General features: G+C 38.7%; 1 non-coding gene across 1 annotated transcript; it reads left to right on the top strand.

The window, feature by feature from the left end:
• The first annotated feature begins 3964 nt into the window (after positions 1-3964).
• On the top strand, positions 3965-4068 carry LOC112725312 (small nucleolar RNA R71). The gene has a single exon (XR_003164428.1). It is a non-coding gene; the product is annotated as a small nucleolar RNA R71 (small nucleolar RNA).
• Positions 4069-18349: the final 14281 nt, after the last annotated feature.

Raw genomic sequence — 18349 nt, 5'->3', positions numbered from 1 at the left:
TGGTTGTTGGTTTTGGGTATGGTTATCTCCCCATCTGAGGTTTGGGTGGTTTTTCCAGGATGGATTGTATGTATCACCATACACTTCATTTGGTCCTTGGTTGTGCATATACTGTACTTGCTCTTGTTGTTGTTCTTCTTGAGTTTCTTCACTCTGTCCCCATGTGGTTGATGGTTGGCTGGTGTTAACTGCTGCAACTTGGAGACTATCAATCCTCTTGGCCATTTGCTCAAATTGTTGTTGAATTTGCTGCTGCATCATCTTGTTTTGAGCCAAGATTGAATCCACTCCTTCTAGCTCCATTACTCCTCTCCTTTGTGATGGTTGGCGGCCTCTTTGATGAGCAAAGAAATATTGGTTGTTGGACACCATATCAATGAGTTCTTGAGCTTCTTCTGCAGTTTTCATGAGTTGCAAGGAACCTCCAGCTGAATGATCCAAAGCTTCCTGGGATTTCAGTGTTAAGCCTTCATAGAAGTTTTGAAGCTTCTCCCACTCATTAAACATGGCAGGGGGACATTTCCTGATCAGAGCCTTGTACCTCTCCCATGCCTCATAGATGGGTTCGGCCTCCATTTGTGTAAATGTTTGTACCTCAGCCTTTAACCTTATAATCCTCTGAGGTGGATAAAATTTGGCAAGAAACTTAGTTACCAAATCATCCCAGTTGTTAATGCTGTCCCTTGGAAACGATTCCAACCATTGAGTGGCCTTGTCCCTGAGAGAAAATGGGAATAGCATCAGTTTGTAACTGTCAGGGGGCACTCCATTAGTTTTGACAGTGTTGCATATCCTCAAGAAAGTGGATAAATGTTGGTGTGGGTCCTCAAGTGGTCCTCCACCAAAAGAGCAATTGTTCTGAACCAAAGTGATGAGTTGTGGCTTGAGTTCAAAATTGTTGGCATTGACATTTGGAGCCAAGATGCTGCTCCCACAATGTCTAGGATTTGCAAAGGTATAGGAAGCCAAAACTCTCCTCTGGGGTGGGTTGCCATTGTTGTTGTCTTCTCCACCTGGTGGATTGGTTAAATGTTCCTCCATCTCTTGGAATTCTTCGTCTGATTCCTCTTCTCCAACAATATTTTTCCCTCTTTCAGCTCTTCTTAACCTCCTGAGAGTTCTTTCGTCTTGTTCATGAAAATTGGGTATGGTTCTTCTTGTACCTGACATACAAGCAGAGCATGAGGAATGCACAAAACCAGTGACACTTCAATTTACTGCCAGATTGAAGTGTTAGTTAGTTTAAGCAAAACTTCAAACAGTTAGTGGGTTAGTCAAAAATTAAAGAAAAAGTGCTTGATCTAGATTACCACCTCACTTAATCATTGTCAATCTAATCAATCCCCGGCAACGGCGCCAAAAACTTGATGAGATATTTTGGAGGAAAAATAAATTTCTCCCAAAACACACAAATCTAACCGGCAAGTGCACCGGGTCGCATCAAGTAATAAAAACTCACGGGAGTGAGGTCGATCCCACAGGGATTGAAGGATTGAGCAATTTTAGTTTAGTGGTTGATTTAGTCAAGCGAATCGAGTGTTGGTTGGGTGATTTGTGATTTGCAGAATGTAAATTGCATGAAAGTAAAGAGTGCAGGAAATTAAATTGCTGAATCTTAAGGAACAAGAAATTAAATGGCAGAAACTTAGAGTGCAAGAAATGTAAATTGCGGAATCTTAAAGTGCAAGGAATGTAAATTGCTTGAAATGTAAAGGGGATTGGGATGTGGATTTGCAGAAATTAAACAAGGAAAAGTTAAATTGCATCAGACAAAAGAGAAAAAGGGAATGGGGATTGAAACGGATCTTGAAGCAGTAAAGTAAATGAACATTAAAAGCAAGAAACAGAGAATGTAAAATTGAGATCTCAAGGCCCAGAGACTAGAAAATCAAGTCTAGATCTCAATGCCTTCCTAGATCCAACAAGAACAATTGCAAAGAAACTGTAAATTGCAGAGAAAAGAGATGAAGAGCAATTAACCGGAAATGAAATTCAATTAACAGTAAAGAAACAGAGAGATCCAAGATTGAGATTGAAACATAATTTCTTCAATTCTCCAATCCAAGATCCAAGACAAGTGTAAAATGAAATTGAAAGCAATGAAAGCAAAGAAATTAAAGTTCACTAAATAACAAAAGCTCTCCGAAAACTATTATGAAAATTCCAAAAGGAAAGCTCTCCGAAGAACTTAAATTCTATCCTATTTATACACTTTCTTCAAATGATCTTCAAGCCTTGAGTTGGGCCTTTGCTCTTGGTGGAATTGGGTTGAAAGAGGCCTTGGTTGATTGCTCTTGAAGTTTGGAGAAGAACCAAAGTGAACCAATTGAACCGGTTTTGAGGTTAGCAAAAGTTGGACCAAAAGTTGGAGCTAAAGTTAGGGGTCTAACTTTGGCTCCAACTTTTCATATCAGCTAGCACAATTTACTGGTATGAACGTTGGTGCCAACGTTAGGGGTCTAACTTTGACCCTAACGTTGGCCTTGCCTTGTGTGCTAGTGGCGCCAACGTTAGCCACCAAGTTAGGGGGCTAACGTTGGCGCAAACTTTTGCCCCTCTCCCTTGTATTTTCATGTGCCAACGTTAGCCTCCAAGTTAGGGGTCTAACGTTGGCGCAAACGTTGGATGGCCAGGGAGGAATTCATGTGCCAACGTTAGCCTCAAAGTTAGGGGGCTAACGTTGGCGCAAACTTTTGCTCCTCTTCCTTGAATTTTCATGTGCCAACGTTAGCCTCCAAGTTAGGGGTCTAACGTTGGCGCAAACTTTGGTGCCTAGGGGAGAAATTCATGTGCCAACGTTAGCCTCAAAGTTAGGGGGCTAACGTTGGCGCAAACTTTTGGAGCCCAGGAGAGAATTTTCAAGTTCCAACGTTAGCCTCCAAGTTAGGGGGCTAACGTTGGGGCTAACTTTTCAACCAAAAGTTTGTGCAAAAGTTTGATGCTAACTTTAGGTCCAGCTTCTTGCTTCCTGGTTCAATTTCACTTATTCCATTGTCTTCTCTTTACTCCTAGCTATTCCTTCTTGCTTCAACCTTTCTCCAAGCTTTCTTCACCTATCATTAATCAACCAAACTCATCAAAGCTATGCTCAAAATCATGAGATATTCAATCTTTCATAATATGCAACAAATATAGCATAAAACCTCATGAAATGGCATGAATTCATATATGGTTGGTTCAATCAAGGGAAACATGAAAATCTACTCAATTAGCTTGCTTGTAGCTCAAGAAAGTGCATAATTCTAATGAAAACAAGAGAAAAAGACTAGCTAAAATAGGCTAGGATGACTTGTCATCAATACCTTCAAGTAGAATCTCAATCCTGGAGAGTCTATCTTCGGATGGTGATGGTGAGTTGAGGTTGGAGGGGTGAGAAAGGCCATTTTTGTTTTGATATGGATGTTGAGAGGTATTTTTGGGTAGGTGTTGATATGATCTCTGTGTGGAATGTTGGTGAGTTGCATTGTTGTTGGGGTTGTGACATCTCTGATATTGGCCTTGATCTTGTTGATTTCCCCACCCAAAGTTTGAGTGGTTCTTCCAACTAGGATTATAAGTTTTGGAGTATGGATCATGGGTTTGCCTAGGTGAGTTCCCAATATAGTTGGCTTGTTCCCGGTCACCCTCTTTCTCTGCATTCACTCCTTCTTGAGCTGCTGATGAGGTGGTGACTGCTGCAACTTGGTTTCTTTCCATCTTCTTGGTAAGGTCAGCTAGCTGCTTGGTGATCATCTTGTTTTGAGCCAGCAACACGTCCATGTTGTTCAGCTCCAATACTCCTCGAATATTGCCCCTTTCAGAAGCATAGAAGTAATCATTTTCAACTACAGTCTTGATGACATCTATGGCTTTTTCAATGGTCTTCTTCTTGTTCAGAGATCCCCCAGATGAGTGGTCTACTGCCTTCTTTGATTCATAAGAAAGACCCTCATAGAAAATGTGTAACTGCACCCATTCATTGAACATGTCTGGCGGGCACCTTCTTGTTAAGTCCTTAAACCTCTCCCATGCTTCATAGAGAGTTTCACCATCTTGTTGCTTGAAGGTTTGTACCTCAGCTTTCAACCTGTTAATTTTTTGAGGAGGATAGAATCTCGCCAAGAATTTGTTCACCACCTCTTCCCAGGTTGTTAAACTCTCTTTCGGGAAGGATTCCAGCCATTTAGATGCCTTATCCTTGAGTGAAAAGGGAAACAGAAGTAGTCTATAAGTGTCAGGATGAACACTATTAGACTTCACAGTATCACATATCCTTAGGAAGGTGGTTAGATGCTGATTGGGATCTTCTTGGGCACTTCCTCTGAATACACAGTTGTTCTGAACGAGGGTGATGAGATGGGACTTTAGTTCAAAGTTATTGGCATGTATGGTTGGCTTTTGGATGCTACTTCCACAATTTCCTGGGTTTGGATTGATATAAGAGCCTAGAACTCTTCTCTCTTGCCCAGCATGATTTACTGGGCCTTCTCTGGTATGGTTGTGAGCTTCTTCTTCATGGTGATTCTCCATATTCTCCTCCATGTCTGTTTCAAAATACTCTTCCTCTTCCTCAGTACCAACGACTCTCTTCCCTCTTGCTTCCCTCCTTAATCTAAGGAAGGTCCTCTCAGGTTCAGAATCAAAGAAAGTTGAAGCCCCGCTTCTTCTACCTGTCATACAACCAACAAAGTAAAAAGCAAGAAAGGAAATGAATAAATAAATTACTCTTGTTAGAATGGTTGTTAGTGTGAGTGGTGCAATATATCAAACAGTTAGTGGGTTAGTGAACTGAATTGTAAACAAAAAAAAAAAAACACAACAAACGGGCAAGGGAAAAAAGGAAGAAAATAGCTAAAACTGAAAGTAAATCACTCAGATGGAATTAAACGAAACAAAAGAAAATTGCTCAATCTAGTTATCCTCCAACTTAATCATTGTCGATATAAAATCAATCCCGACAACAGCGCCATAAACTTGATGCACAGAAACTTGTCTCTCAACAAATTTCCCTTCGGCAAGTATACCAAATTATCGTCAAGTAAAAACTCACAATAGAGTGAGGTCGAATCCCACAGGGATTGATTGGTCAAGCAACTTAATTAGAGGAATGTTCTAGTTGAGCTGAGCAGAATTTGAGTTGAGTAATTACAGAAATTTAAATGGCGGAAAAGTAAATAACAGAAAATGTAAGTGCTGGAAATAAATGGCGGAATGTAAATGGCATAAAGTAAATTGCAGAATCTTAAATGGGGAATTGGGGAGATGAGCAGAAAAGTAAATAGCAGAAAATAAAGAGAATGGGTAAGATCAGAAATGGGAGATTCATTGGGCTTAGGAGATGTTGCATTCTCTGGATTAAGTTCATTCTCATCTCTTCCTGAATCAATGCATTCATTGATCTCCTTGGCAATATTAAGTGATTGGATCCCAATTCCTTGGCAACCCAATCTCTCTAAGCTTGAACAATTGCCCAATTCCTTAATTTAATTGCTCATGGGAAGAGATGAAGTATGGTCACTGATTATACCATATGTATTTCCAAATCAAAGTATTGGTAGGATTATATGTCACTATATCCATCCAAACCCCAATTTGGTCTAACATGAGAAAGTAATTCTAGCATGATCTCCTCATCCCTTTTCCAAGGCTCAGAGGAGATCCAATTATGGAGAGTTTCTTTTCCAAGACAACTAACTAATTGGATTAAGATCGAAAGCTTTCTAGTAAAATCAAGAGAAAAGAAAGAAGAAGAAGAATGAAAACTATAATTGATTCATCAAATTACAACAGAGCTCCCTAACCCAATAAAAAGGGGTTTAGTTGTTCATAGCTCTGGAAATGGAAGATGATAAAGAAGAATGCATTCTGAAAATTAAACTAGAAGTTGCAGAGAAAGTAAAATATACAAAGTGTAGTCCTCAAGTTCCGGATCCCCTTTTAATTCAAAACTATCCCTATATATACTACTCTTCAGATCTTCTAGTTAGCTCTTCAAGTGTTGGATATGGGCCTTTGACCTTTAGTTGAAGCAGTTATAGTCTTTAGTGAGCTCAGCTCTGCTTGCAAAGAAAGTGTGAGTTAGGCATGATGGGAAGTTAGTTAGGACGTTAGTGGCGTTAACGCTAGGTGTAAACTTGGGTTCAAAAGCGTTAGTGACGATAACTTTGTCACTAACGTTCCAAACTAGTTGATCCACGTTAACTTCAACGTTAGTGGTACTAACGTAACCACTAACGTAGCCTCTTAGCCCTTTGCAAGCGTTATTGGCACTCACTTTTACCAATAACGTTGTTCTTTGTCCCTCTCTTCCACGTTAATGGTCCACGTTAGTGTAACTAACATGGCCCTTAACGTGGGTATGCCAAGGCTCGAGAGCGTTAGTGACACTTACCTTTGTCACTAACGCTTCAAAATGCCCCTTCTTTCCACGTTAGTGCTTCGCGTTAAGGGCCTTAACATGACCACTAACGTGGGTGTATTTGCCATCTCCAACGTTAGTGACAAAGGTGAGTGTCACTAACATTGGCCTATCATTCATTGCTGCACGTTACCCTTCACGTTAGTGGTCTTAACGTGACCACTAACGTAGGCAATCTAGGCTCGGTCTAGCGTTAGTGACAAAGGTGAGTGTCGCTAACGCTTGCGACTTCCTCTTTACTCCACGTTAGAGTTCACGTTAATTGGATTAACGTGACTCTTAACGTGGCTTAGTGTGGCCTTTTGGAACGTTAGTGGTATTCACTTTTACCACTAACGTTGGAGCTCCCCCTTTCTTCCACGTTAGTTCCCACGTTAGTGTAACTAACGTGGCAACTAACGTGGGTTATGATGGCTTTCGAAGGCGTTATTTGTGGTAACTTTACCACTAACGTTGCAAGCTCGCTCCCATTCCACGTTAGTGGTCACGTTAGTGAAGCTAATGTGGCTGCTAACGTGGCTCTTCTTTGCTTCCCTTGTCCTGAAATCAAACAAACAAGGTACATCAAAGCTTTGTTTCAAGTCATAAGATCATGCATCATCCATTTTATCATTCAATTCATGCATAATTCTCATGAAATCATGTGAATTTCATAATGTTTGCTTGAATCAAGGTGTAAGTGTGTATTCACCCAAAACTTGCTTATTTACTAAGAAAATGCATGAAACTACCCTAAAATAGTAAAGAAAAAGGTCAGTGAAACTGGCCAAAATGCCCTGGCATCAATTATCATTTGATGCCTTGATATGTGTGTTAAGTGATTTCAGAGTTTATGGGGCAGGAATGGCTTAGAGGATAGAAAGGAAGCATGCAAAAGTGGAAGGAATACAAGAAACTGAAGGAATTGCTAAAGCTGTCCAGCCTGACCTCTTGGTACTAAATCGACCATAACTTGAGCTACAGAGGTCTAACTGAGGCGGTTCTAGTTGCGTTGGAAAGATAACATCCGTGGGTTCTCAATGATATATAATTTTCTATAGTTGCCACCCTTTTAGGCAACGCGAACGCGTGGATAACGCGTACGCGTGGATCACGCGTACACGTGACCTGGAGAAAATGCAATCTACGCGTACGCGTGGTACGCGTGACTTTTCCGCATGCTGGACGTATCAAAAATCGCTAAGGGTGATTTATGAGCTATTTTTGACCCAGTTTTTGGCCCAGAAAACATAGATTAGAGGCTACAAAGTAGGGGAATCAAGGAGACATTCAGACAACTTTCATATTCATAATTTTAGGTTTTAGATGTAGTTTTCTAGAGAGAGAGGCTCTCTCCTCTCTCTAGATTTTAGGATTTAGGATTTCTCTTAGTTTTAGGATTACTTCTTCTTCATTCTAGGTTCAATGTTCCTTTAATTTAGTTTTCTCTTCTACTTTTATCTGTCCTAGCATTTTGGTTTATTTCTTTCCCTTTGTTGATTACTTTATGTTATAATTTGGTTTATGAATTCTTATGTTTAATTTAATTTTCTAATTAATACAATTTGAGGTATTTCAGATTTAAGATTGCTTTCTTCAATTTATGTTATTGATGTTTTCAATTAAATTTAGATTTTTTTCCCTTTGCTTTGGTTGAGTAATTGGTGACACTTGAGTTATCAAACTCAATTGTTGATTGAAAATTGGAATTTGCTGATTGATTTGGATCCCTCTAAAGCTATTCTTTTCTTAGGAGTTGACTAGGACTTGAGGAATCCCATTGATTAGTCCACCTGACTTTCCTTTATTTAGTAAGGGTTAACTAAGTGGGAGCAATAAACAATTCTCATCACAATTGATAAGGATAACTAGGATGGGATTTTCAGTTCTCATACCTTGCAATGGTTTTCATGATAATTAATTTATTTTCTTGCCAATTTATTTCCTTGTTTCCTATTTCAAAAACCCAAAAAGATACTTTTCCATAACCAATAATAAATCATACTTCCCTGTAATTCTTTGAGAGATGACCCAAGGTTTAAATACTTCGGTTATCAATTTTATTGGGTTTGCTTTAGTGACAACCAAAATTTTTGTGCAAAAGAATTCTCTGTTGGTTTAGAAACTATACTTACAACGGGAATTTATTTGTGAATTTCTTTACCGATAGAAAGTCTCGATCGTCACTTGTTTCATGAATCCACTTTTCCAAGTGATCATAAAACCTAATTTGGATCTAAATTATCTCCTGATAGATTTAGATCCTTGATGAAGAACGAAGACTCTTTCTAAAGAAATAATTAAAAGTTGAATTGAAGTTGAAGAATTAATCACATTAATCCATTAAAATTTAACAGATCTCCTTCCCAATATGAAAAGATGATTAGCTACTCATAGCTCAAAGAATTACAAAATGGGTATGAGAACGTGAAGAAAGTAGAAAGTGAAGTAAAGAAGAGAGTACGAAGACCTTTCCTCCCAAGGTCCCTTTAAAAAGGTTCCCTGGATCTCTATTTATAATCTATCCTCAATTACAAATTCAAATAAAATTTAAATTACAATCAAATGCACTTTCTAACTAACTATCACTAGTGATCTTCCTTGCTCCCTTTGGATCTGAGCCTTGTGAGTTGTTGTATTGATGATTGTGGGCTTGATTAGTTGGACTTGATGAGCATTAGATGTGGTTAATGATTTGTCAATTTCAAGCATCAATTGTGACATGCCATATGCTTTATTAAAGACCAAAATAAAGCTCAAAGTGTGGTCTTTGGAGTGTGCTTTAAGGGTGGAGTTGGAGACGCCAGATATAGCATTTAGCATGCCAATTTCATTGCCTTGGATCAGCCTTGAAGTTTGAAGGTGTTTGTGGAGGGAGACGCTTTACAAAGTGGCAAAATTTTAGCATTGGAGATGACATGTGTAGCCAAGAAATGGAGTAAAAATTGAGTCTTTGGAGCTTGCATTGTAGTGGCATTTGAGGTGCCAATGAAGGTGGGGAAGAATGGCGTTGGAGACACCATATTGGTGAGCAAGATTGAGGTCCCTGGGAGGTGAATTCTTATGGCATTGGAGATGCCATTCTCTCTTCAGGTGTGGCATCTGAGATGCCACTTTGTGGAGTTTGAGGTGCTAAGTTTGAGTCCCTAGGAGGTGTACACTTTCAATGGCGTTTGGGGCGCCACGTTTGTGGCGTTTGGGACTCTTCATAAATTGGGCGTCAAAAGATGCTCATTGTTCGTGGCCCAAACTGAATGTCCACTATAGACTAGTATATATCTTTGAAAAGTTCTAGATGTTAGCTTTCTAACGCTACTAAAAAGGCTTTATTTGGACCTCTATAACTCAAGTTATGCTTGTTGGAATATGAGAGGGTTATTGTCTTAGTGTTGGAGATGCCAAGAATGGCATGCGACAAAGAATGGTGATTTGTACCATCAGATTCAGCATTCATTATAAATTATTATATATAGTTGGAAAGCTCTAGAAGTTGGCTTTTTTCATGCTGCTGAAACTACTTCATTTGGACCTCTTTAGCTCAAGTTATCCCTGTTAGAGTTTGGAGAGGTCAAAGTTGCAATTTCTCTATGAACTTTCTTGGGCTTTTTCTAACTCTTGCTTCCCTAGGAGTGTGCTTCCTCTTGAATACCACCTTCCTTGCTACTCCCAAAGGCTTATTTGATTTTCCTTCTCCTTATTTGTTCTTGTCTTAAAAAGTGGCTTGGCAAAACTCCATCCTTAATCCCATAAAATGTTGCTCTAGAAGTGTTGCTTCAGTGAGTCCTCTATTGATGCTTTTGTTGCTTCTTTTTCTATCATTTCCTACAAATATTTATTAACTCAAAGCAATCCAAGTTGTATTCAAATTAAGCACTAAAATACTTCATAATCGAATATAATTTATCGACTTTCTATATGAAATAAATAGACAAACAACTTATGATGCACATGCATCAGCCAATATTTTCAATCCTAAACATCTATTAGTTCACCAATCCTCCTTATCCAATTTATAAGCTAACAATAACCTTCATCATTAGCACTAAACTATAAGTTCCAACAAACATGCACCAAAATCAAACCATATCCACATGAAATGGAATATATCATCATCTATCAAGCCTACCACCACTTGAATTCATTTATAAGCAAGAAATCTAAAAATATTACATTTTCTTAACTCAAACTAGCATCACCAACATAGTTTATCACATCATCATCAAATAGAATGTTCAACAACTGGATAATCAATATCAATATAAAAAATCAACACGCAACACAATCCATCACATATACCTCTAAATAAACAACATACAGATATATTCACTTAGGAGTAGCATCATCATTTTAAAGTACAAAACAATAATTTGATGATGATGTTGGCTTGGGCTGGTAGAAGCAGTATCATCATCTCCTCTCATCCCTTGTGGTGGTTGTGATTATTTATGATTTATTATATTTATTCAGAATTGTATTTTTAGAGATTTTTATATTAAAATGGGTAATTTTTTAATTATAATTTAAAGTTTTAGTAATTGAAAAATAATGAGAATTTTATATACTATATTTTAAGTATTTAGATCTTTAACTTTATTTTTATGAATAAAAGAAAATTAGTTTAATTATCTCTAATTATTGAATTAGAGTGTCTATTTGAAAATAAATTTTAGTTGATAATTAAATAGTAATTTTATAGATATTATTATTAGATTTAAAATTGGTTTTCAATTATTCAATTACCCCTAATTTTATTAAAATTACCAAAACTATCCGAACTATGACCCTAAAACTCAACACATACAACTCTAACCCTAATTCTTCCCTTCCCAGCCACTACCTATCCCCTTTGTTCCACACACACATGGCTGAGAGGGGAAGGAGGGAAAAGACGGTGCCGGTGGGCGTCACTGCCACCGTCACCACCGTTGTTGCCATAGGAGAGAAAGAGAGGGAAAGTCGTTGAGAGAGAGGGAGCGAGCCGATATGGGGAGCTGATGAGTCCATATTTGATGGTATATTTTGACTTATTTTTGATGGATTCTAGCACATAAACTCACACTTAAGCATCAAAATAGCATACTTTTGTGTTTTGTCCCCAATTTGATTCTAAATGTGAAACATGCAATTTTGTGCTTGAAATGAGCAATTTAATTCCACTTTTATTCTATTTGATGCCATGACATGTTTGTTGAGTGATTTCAGGTCAAATAGGCAAGAGTGGATAAGCAAAAGTGGAAGAAGGCATGTACAAGGGAGAACACATGAAGAAGACAAGAAAAAGCACACACAGGCAAGTGTGCGTGCGCACAAGCTTGCGTGCGTACGCACAAGAGGAAATTTGCATGTATGCGTGCGCACAAGTACCTGTGCGTATGCACAGAGGAAATTCAGCCAAGTGTGTGGACGCACGCATCTGTGCATCCGCACAGGTCCCTGCATGTGATTGCATTAATGAAACATATGCTGCGCAAATTCTGAGGGCTTTTGGCCCAATTTTTGAAGGCTCAAGGCTGAAATGAAGAGCTATATGAAGGGGGATTGAAGACATATGAATGCATTAGAGTAGGGAGCTCACTTAGATAGTTTAGAGAGTAATTAGGAGTAGGAGTAGGAGTAGTATAGCATTGCTCTCTTAGGGTTTTAATTTTCATCTCCATTGTAGCATTTTATAACAAGCTTTTCTTTTGGATTTTGCTTCTTTAATTGTAAGTACTCTCAATTTCCTCTTTAATTACATTGTCTTTACTTTCATTTCCTTTTGGTTCAAGTTACTTTGTTTATAATTGCAATTTTGAGTTCTTGAAGTTTTGATTGATAAATTTAATGTTTCATGCTTTCTTTATGTTTGTTTGGATGTTTATTGTTGGTATTGTTGATAGTTGGTTATAGTTTTCCATTTTACTTTGCAATTTTCCATGTTTTACTTTTATGCATACAAGGTGTTTGTGAAAATGCCAACTATTGATTTTGAGTAGATTTTTCCACCTTGGCTTGTGGTTTGAGTTCCTAGGATACTAGAGTCATAATGTCCGACATTTAGTGGTAATTCTTGGGTAGTTAGTTGACTCTTGTTTCCATTGACGCTAGCCTTTTATCAACTAGTTTGGTAATTTGGTTAGGACTTATGGATTAAGGTCAATTATGCTTGCTTGACTAACTCCTCGATGGTTGGGGTTGACTAGGCGAGAGTGACTCATCATAATTATCATAGTTGTGGTTATGGAAATGATAGGATTCTTAGACTCTCATTCCCAAGTCAAGGCTCTTTTATTGCATTTATAGCATTTTCATTAGTTTTGATCCTATTTACCTTTGCTTGCATTAATTTTCAATTTTGATAATTTCTTAGTTCTTTTATTGTTTAGTTCTTTTAATCTTTTGTTCTTTGATTGCAAAAACCCCCCTTTGCCTCCACAACAAAAAGCGTGACACTTTCAATTGCATCCTAGGGAGAACGACCCGAGGTTAAAGTACTCTTAATCTCGGTTATTTTGTATTGAATTTAAACATTTGATTTGAAAATTAATTGTTGGTCTAGACTATACTCTCAACGACGGAATTCTATTTTGTGGAAATCTAGATCAACAACATATTCTCACTATCAGGAGCATCACCACCACCAGGGTCGTCGCTGAGGAAGCTCGCGCGAGTTGGAGCGCGCATCGTCGTCGCGTCGTGTCGCCGCCTACAGAGCCCATCGTTGTTGCTGTTTTGACACATCACCGCCGAGGAGGGAAGACCGAACGCCTTTGAGCTTCTTGCCACCACCGTCGCGCAAGAGCCATGAGAAAAAGGGAGCTGCTGCTATGAGATCGTCATCGAAAAAGCTGCCATGGCCGCTGTCGTGCCAGTTGCCACCGCTGCCATCGTTTCTATCACCACCGAAGCTTCACGTTGCCAGTTGCTACTGCTGCTCTGTTTTCTAGATTATTTGTAATTTCGGATCTGGTTTCAGTCATTACATGTTGTGATTAAAGTTGCCGCTGTCACTGTAGAAGTAAGATAGAGCTGTGGTTGCAGCTGTCATTGTTGTGGGCCGGTAAGAAAAGAGTTTTACGCATTTTATAGCTTTCTGGTTTCGACTATTCGAGGTAGGGGCGATTTCTTTGACTCTATTTACTTTCAAGAATTGTTACAAGTCGATATTAATGCGAAAAATATATTTTTATGATTTTTGTAAGTCTTAAATATTGAATTGAATTGCCTTGGATGAATGAGATTGTTTATCTGATTGAATTATTGATTGATTGAGGTGGTTGGATATTCGGATTCTCTTATCGATTATGTTGAGTTGGCTGTTGTTGGAATGATTGCTGGATAGTTTTGTATTAGCTATAGAACTGGTTAACTGAGTTTCGATTAAGAATTTAATGAAAGGTCGGGATTCTTGCCTTGCTTGAATGGTTTATGAATTGATTGAGAATGTTTAGTTGGGTCTTATGCTTGGTTTGAAGTTATTATGATGATGGTTTGGTTGGGAGCCTTGAAGGGGGGCAAAAGTCTGAGTTTTAGAGGAGATGCTGCCAAAATTTTATGAGAAATTGAAAGTTCTATTTTGGTTAAATTGATTAAAGAACTACTTGATTTGATTTTTATTTTTATTAAAAGAAGGAGCCGGTACTGAGGTGTTTTAGCAAATTTTTAAGTAGTATTAAAAAATAAGCGATTATGTTTCAATTAGAATTTATCATTGGGGATTTAAAATGGTTTTAAATATTTTGGGAAGAGTTTTTAAAACTTAAATGAAGTTAAAGTTAGTTTTGGAAAATCGGTTTTGGAAACTCGTTTTAAAACAAAAATGAGCTTTATTCAATTTAATCTAATTTAAAAGTTATCTTCTCGGGGATTTCCAATGAATATGAAGTAACGGATTATTGAAGTCTGTTACAAAAATGAGCTTTATTGTAAGTTGGTTAGGACTTATGGATTAAGGTCAGTTATGCTTGCTTGACTTACTCCTCGATGGTTGGGGTTGACTAGGCGAGAGTGACTCATCATAATTATCATAGTTGTGGTTATGGAAATGATAGGATTCTTAGACTCTCATTCCCAAGTCAAGGCTCTTTTATTGCATTTATAGCGTTTTCATTAGTTTTGATCATATTTACCTTTGCTTGCATTAATTTTCAATTTTGATAATTTCTTAGTTCTTTTATTGCTTAGTTCTTTTAATCTTTTGTTCTTTGATTGCAAAAACCTCCCTTTGCCTTCACAACCAAAAGCGTGACACTTTCAATTGCATCTTAGGGAGAACGACCCGAGGTTGAAGTACTCTTGATCTTGGTTATTTTGTATTGAATTTAAACATTTGATTTGTGAATTAATTGTTGGTCTAGACTATACTCTCAACGACAGAATTCTATTTTGTGGAAATCTAGATCAACATCAAATTCTCACTATCAAATTTGGCGTCGTTGTCGGGGATGCAATTGAGTGCTATCTTTTGGTTGTTGTAAATATGTTGATAGTATAAATATCTTCTTTTTTGGTTGTTTGGTTATTTTTGGTTATACTTAGGTTTTTGTTTTTCTTGTTTGTTAATGTCTTTTGTTTTTATTTCCTACTTTCTCTATGAGCTATCACCCTTGTTGCTTGGAGCTTGGTTGAGATTGTTTTGTAGTGTATGATGAATTCAAATTGGGATTGTATCAAGGAATGGGAGAAGCGATAGAGGGAAGAGGAATCTTCCCCATGCTACAACGTGCTAAGTCCTTCCCCAAGCCCTCCCCTATATGAATATCAAGCCCAAGGATATGAGAGATACCCCATACACAACCCTCAACCACCAAACCTTCAAGCACCACCCTATACACCTCCATGGAATCAAAATGTCTATACACCTTGTTACCAACCATATGAACCACACCCTTATACACCACCTCAATACCCTCATCCACATGACACACCTTTCAACTATACAACCTTTCTCCCAACCTTTGAACCTTCTTTTCCACCTCAATATGAAGTTTTCCAACCCTTTCCTCAAGAAGAACAAGACCTTCAAGCATTCTTTCAAGAGCAAGAAGGGTTCCGAAGGACACAAGGGGAGTTTATGGCTACCATAGCCGAAGCGGTGAACCGCTTAGCCTCACTATGCTCAAGCACTCAAGACATTCCCCTTGGGGAAGGTGGAGGATCAAGTAAGGAGTGTAGAGAGGATGAGAACACGGAGCCTCAAGGAAAGGAAGAGGAGCTAAGGCAAGAATCGCAACAAGAGGAGGAAGGTAAAGCTAGTGAACCGGAAGAGGTAAGTGGAGAGTTGAGGGAGTTTGATCAAGAAGTGGATTGTATCATCAATAATTTTTTGTCCATCTTGGTCAATCCTCTCAATGATCTTGAAGAAGCCTTCCCCTTGGAGTTTGAGATAGAAAGGGAAGAGCTAGACAAGAGTGGTGAGGAAGAGGTGATCATCCAAGAAGTGGAAGCTTTCATGCAAGAGCTTAAAAGGATAACTCCACCCCAAGGACAAATTGAGTGGGTAACAATTTCCTCCATGAGCTTCATAGGTCCATACCAATTTTCTTTCTTGGAAACGGATTATCAACTCAAGGTGCTTCTTGGAGTGTTAAATGGTGAAGGATTAAATGTTGGTTGTCAAGGGAATTCAAGGAACAAGTGGTGCAAGGTCCAATTTGGAGGAGTCCAACATTCAAGTGGGTGCTTCAAAGGTGCTTGGAAAGGCTGTTCATCCAATGGCACAAGTGAAAGTCAACAAGAGGATGATAGAGAAACCAAAGTGTGGGATCCGGGCAAACCACTCTACAACTAACAATTTTGGATCCCAAATTCTTGCTTGAGGTTGCTTGAGAGCTTAATGTACTTCGTTTGGGATCCTGGAGGATCTTGGAAGAGCAAGCATGGGTGGCAACTCAAGGATGAGTAGAAGCATAAGCCACCATGACACAAGCTTCACTCAAAAGTCCAACTTGAGGACTTAAAACCTAAGTGCTAGGTGGGAGACACCCCACCATGGTAATATCTTTTCAACGCTTCTTTCTTTTAGTTTTGTTTATTGAATTTTGTCTCTTTGATTAGTATAATTTGATTGCATTCTAGGTTTAAATTAGTTGCATTTTATGTTTGATCATGTGTTTTTGATGAATGATATGTTTTGGGCTTGAAAAACTTTGATTGATATCATGGTTGGTGCCTTAGAGGCTTTAAAAATGTTGCAGAAACAGAGTTCTGCGCATGCGCACAGCCTCGTGCGTACACACACATCCCCTGTTTCTCACTATCTGTGTGGGCGTACAGCAGTGTGCGTACGCACACCCATTGCAACATGCTCTGTTCGCAGTGCTCGCACCTTCCATGCACGCGCACCCCACCATATTTTCATTCTGTGCGTGTGCACATCCCCTGTGCGTACGCACACTTTATCATTTTTACTTTAAAAAAAAAGGGGAGTGCTTTGTGCGTGCGCACGCCTGTGCGCGCGCACACGTCTTTAGACCCCCTGGCCGCAGCGCACGCACAGGCTGTGCATGTGAACGCAATCTCTTTTTCCATACTGTGCATCCCCACAGGCTGCGATCCATCTTCTGTTCGCAGCGCTCGCATGCTGCAGTGCGCGCGCATACCCCGTCTCTTCCTTCCGTGCGTCCGCAGACAACCGTGTGCGTCCGCACAGGTCTTTTCTCTCTTCTCTCTTCTTTCTTCTTCTTTCTTCTTCCCTTTTCTTTCTTTCTTCTTTTTCTTCCTTCTTTCTTCTCTTCTCCGGCGAAACTCCGTCGCTGTGAGCCTCGCAGTGGCTAACACAAGTGCCACTGTTGCCTATTCCCCTCTCTTCTACTCTTCATCTTTTCAATTTTCTTGTTTTCATCTTTCTTTTTATGCTTGGTTGCTTTCTTAATTTTTGTTTTCTTTATTTAACTTTGGTTATTTAGCTTAACTTTTGCTTTAGCGCTTGTTTGTTGATTGCAAGTGTTCAAATTTTTCATTTATGGGTTGTTGATGTTTGAATTTTAGCTTGAACTGATGAATATGTGCACCGCACCATGTGTTTGTTTAAATGCCTGAATGAACATTTTGTTTAATGCATGTGTTGTAGCTACCATGTGTGTTAGACTATATCCTTGTTTGGCATTCTAATCATGATTATGAAGATATCTTGGATTGGAATTTCAATAATGTACTTGTTGTTTGTTGATTTGAGTTGCTAACACCAAATGAATATGGACATTGATATCTAATTTCTTGTTTGGTGAAATTTTTAACAAGTACATATTGAATTCAGTGAATTGAATGGAATTGCTTGCTCATCATGATTTTTAAGTCAATATAATCACATCACAAGGTATTTGCTCTTTGTTAATGCTTTGCATTTGTTTGAGTTGACTTGACTTGATTCTTATCAAGACTTGTCACTTTTTGTATCAAGCACCTTCCCATGTGATTATTTGATTATTCTTAAGGATGAATAGGGAGTTCTCTTTATCATTGCATTGGTTATTGTTGGTTGTGCTATTTTATATCAATTTTGCTCTTTCACTTGCACAACCTCAATATCCAATAATTTCCACATTCAATTCACTCTTGTTGTAATTGCCTAAGCTTGCTTGTGTTTTACTTGATACTCATATCTTAGTTGCATCTTAGGCCATTTAATTAAGGAACTCATTCTTACTTTTTGATTGTGTGGATGCCACTTTAACCGGCCGTTGTGTGTATACCACACCACTTTGCAAAAGTCCTCAATTAGATGCTTATTTACTCTCTCCTTTACCTTTTTATGCTACTTGCCCTATTATTCCTAATTATACCTTACTCACTCTTTTTGAGGATGAGACATGAAGGCAAGGAGCCGGGAGAGGAGGAGGAAACCGAGGATGGAGATGCCGAGCATACATGGGACTTGCCGACTTGGCAATTCCATACAACCCAAGCCCCTGCATCCACCAACCGAAAGTGGAGCTCTTGAGAGATGTTCTCCCCGGTTCATGCACGGAGGACTGTGCAACGCTTAAGTGTGGG

This window comes from Arachis hypogaea, chromosome 11, assembly GCF_003086295.3.
Source record: "Arachis hypogaea cultivar Tifrunner chromosome 11, arahy.Tifrunner.gnm2.J5K5, whole genome shotgun sequence".
NCBI classification, from domain to species: Eukaryota; Viridiplantae; Streptophyta; class Magnoliopsida; order Fabales; family Fabaceae; genus Arachis; species Arachis hypogaea.
The sequence above is the reverse complement of the archived record's forward strand: the minus strand, read 5'-3'. Positions and strand labels throughout refer to the sequence as shown.